The sequence below is a fragment of the Anas acuta genome, chromosome 4 (genome assembly GCF_963932015.1).
Source record: "Anas acuta chromosome 4, bAnaAcu1.1, whole genome shotgun sequence".
Classification (NCBI taxonomy): Eukaryota; Metazoa; Chordata; class Aves; order Anseriformes; family Anatidae; genus Anas; species Anas acuta.
The window spans coordinates 34,073,839-34,077,259 of NC_088982.1; the positions used below are offsets into that span (position 1 = coordinate 34,073,839).

The 3,421-nt window shown below is 37.0% G+C and overlaps 1 long non-coding RNA gene across 1 annotated transcript; it reads right to left on the bottom strand.

Annotated features, from left to right (window-relative positions):
- Positions 1-224: 224 nt before the first annotated feature.
- On the bottom strand, positions 225-2,378 carry LOC137855949 (uncharacterized). Its single transcript, XR_011096077.1, has 2 exons — positions 2,002-2,378; positions 225-1,000 (listed from the first exon to the last, which is right to left on the bottom strand). It is a non-coding gene; the product is annotated as an uncharacterized lncRNA (long non-coding RNA).
- Positions 2,379-3,421: the final 1,043 nt, after the last annotated feature.

Consider the following 3,421-nt stretch of genomic DNA (forward strand, 5'->3'; position numbering starts at 1 on the left):
ATTTCTTTTGTGTCACCAGCACAGCTTGAGGTGAGAATAATATTACTCCTTGGGCATTTCAGAACAAGAATTTCCCTTTGTAAGTGCAGTCTCAGATGGACATTTGACTTACTTGCTAGCAGTTATTTTGTATAAGGTTGGCTGTTTGTGCATTTGTTAAGATTTTTTAATCTATGTGAAATCCCCCCAGTGTATCACTATTTGTAACAAAACGATGAAAATACTGTTGTTGCCATACCTTAGAATTTATTGCAGGTTGGATAATACACATGTACAATAGGCTACATTTTCTAAAAGCATGAACAAAGTCACTAAGAGCTGCACAGATGCACACATCCTCCAAGTTTCCTAAGATACGCAAAGCCAAATGCATCATTCTATGGTATTGCCATTGCCAGAGAAGCCTCCTGTAACATAAAGCCAATGAGCAGGACTTAGGGAGTTACCTACTTTCATGTTTGGTGTGAATGTCAAGGTTTGTCTGTTATGCTATTATTTTTTTTCCTGCCGATCATAATGGAGGGAGAGAGAAACAAGTAACACGTGATCTTCGGTTCTTTAATCCTTGGCAGAGATTTGAGACCACAACTCTTCTGTCCTCTGAAGCGCTTTCACTTGGAGAAGTTGCATGATGCCGTGGAATTTTTCTTCTTTATGTCTGTCTTGGCTAAAGCAAGACAGACGAGCTTGAAAAGGCTCGCCCTCCTCAAGGAACGCTATCTGATTCGTAAGCATTCCTAGAGGTTAAGGCTGGTGACTATCAAGAAAGCAAATACTTCACGCAAGGGTAAGTCTTCTAATTGTGTTTGTGTTGAATAGCTGCCAGATCCCCATGTCAGGATGTCTGCAGTCACGGCTCTGATCTCACCATTCCTTCCTAGGCTGTTGCACAATTGTGTTGCATGTTTGTGGTAGGAGAGAAAGCTGGAGAGCTGGGCTATGAAACCATCTCGGGGAAGGAAGCCATGTTTTATTTTAGTTGCTTGGTTTGGATATCAGCCTGTAGAAGATTGAATAACATTAAAAAAACATAGTGCGACCCATTCATGGAAACCCAACCTGGTCTGCTACACAGATATGTGAAATATGAGGTTTCAAACTCAGGGTGGAAAAGGAAATGTCAATGAAAATGTGTTCACTGGTATAGCAGAAATCCTAGTATACACGTGTGATAACTCATTACTTGTACAGAAAATTTCATCTGTAGTTTCAGGATCTGATGGGCTTGTGCTTGTAGTTGCAATTAGGCAGTATTTGGAAAACAAGTTTTGAATTTGCCCCTCTGATGGATTACTGCAAACATCTTTTGTAGCAGACAATTGAGACAAAACAGTGAAAGAAAACAGGTGAAAAAGGAAAGAGATGCAGTGGTATTGCAGGCCATGAGCTTAGCTATGGAGAGAAAAAGAAAGAATATTTATAACTCTTTCCAGCCAGAGTATGAGAGCTTTTGGGACTCAGCACATTGAAGACTGCTTTAGTTACAGAAACATCTAATTTTTGAGAGAAGACAGAAGTTGTCTTAGCCACAGAAACACTGATTAGAAGTAATATCTTGATTACTCTCAATACCATAAATCTTTCTTAGATGGTCAAGCTGTGCATTATTGCTGTTTGGTTACAGAAAACTAAATTTCACAGGAGTTTAATTTTACTACTGAAAAAAAATAGTAAGAGGCTGTGTTAATCTATGACCATCGTGTTGTCTCACATAATAAAAAATGGTGAGCTGGTAGTGGTGATCCACGAGGACGTCAGTTCCACTTCCTAAACCATGAAGTGGAGAATTATCCAGAGCAATAAAGAATTTGTACAAATAATACTGGGGAAATCAGAAGTTAATCTGAATACCAGCTCACTCAATCTAATCAGTATAAATAGCTCCCTGCCAACCGTTTCATTACCTGAAACAGGGGTCAACTGATAAATATCAGTCAGTCCTCTCATTAAAAAAATCCACCACCACCACCCCTCCCCCCCCCCCCAAAAAAAAAAACACACCTTCATCTCAGAATCTCAAATTCCATCATTCTTGATAAGCACTACGATGTTCCTTATCTCTCGTTTGCAGTTCATATCCTGAGCTACATAGATTTAGTGTTAGAGATAAGGATATGAAAAAGTAAAGTGATATTAACATTCATGTCACAACCTGCTAGCCTCTCTGGCTGCTACGCCTTGTGTTGTAAATAGAGGTGGTCAGTGAGTCTGCTCAGGAGCTTAGGATCTGACCACACGTCATTTAACAACATTAGACCAGCTGAGCACATTCAGGGAAAACAATACGAGCCATCTCAATGGAGAAACAGATGATGCAAAAAATAAAAATAATAATAAAAAAATAAGGAGGGGGGACAGGACAAGAAAGAAAGAGCAGAAGTGTGACCACAGTGTGACCACTGTACCTCTGTTAGCTTCTTCTGGAGCAGGCAGATAAAATCTGCTAGGTGAAGACAGAAGAATGGAAAGCAAGCCATAAAGCCAGGCTGTTGAAAGTTGTCACCCAAATGATATCAAACTGTACAAATTATATTTTGATATTTATATTGTGCTCACCACTGATAGATACTTGTCAAAATTTTAACCAAGACAATTTTCTGTCCTTTTTTTTTGTATGGGTGACATTTTGATATCCTAAAACATAGGTAGCAACAGTGGTGGCATTAAAATAACACTCACAGTAAGAAATGGTTCCTTGAAACAATATTGTGGTGCTTGAGTCAAGTGCTTACCTTCACAGATCTGTGTGGCATTTTTCTAAATTTTTGGGAAGGCACAGAAGTTGACCTTTGTGCTTTTCTTGGGAACTGAGAGAAAGAAGGATTGAGTCATCTGCACTATGATGCAGAATTCTTCTTTACAAGTTAGAGGTTTTGCAGAAAATAAATAAATAAATAAGATTTATTTTCCTTTCTACAGACTTTTTTCTTTGTGTGTTTTAGATTTACAGTAAACTAATCAAAACTAATTGAAGGGAAAATAGAGCACAAACAATGTAATATCCTCAAAAATTCTTTTAAAGGTCACTGACACAACTATATTTATTTTTAATATATTTTTAATTTTATTTGTGTAATAAATAATCAGAGATTATTTCTTCAAACCAACCAATGTTGCGTTAGCTTATTTTCTTGACTTCACATTTAGAAAAAAACATTGTGAACTTTAATTACTTGGGAAAAATGCTGCCTTTCCTCAAATCATTATTCACTATCACTTTACCTGCAAAGATGAAAACAGCATGCTTTTTTGAGTGATCCCCAAGTAACTTAAATTTAACTAATTTCTGTGATTGAGGATAGAAGTCTTCTGGTAAACAGCTGCCAGTTGCAGTACATATTTTTCTATATATAGAGAGAGAAATAGTATATATACTAACATAATATATATATATTAAAATAGTATATATATTAAAAGTCTA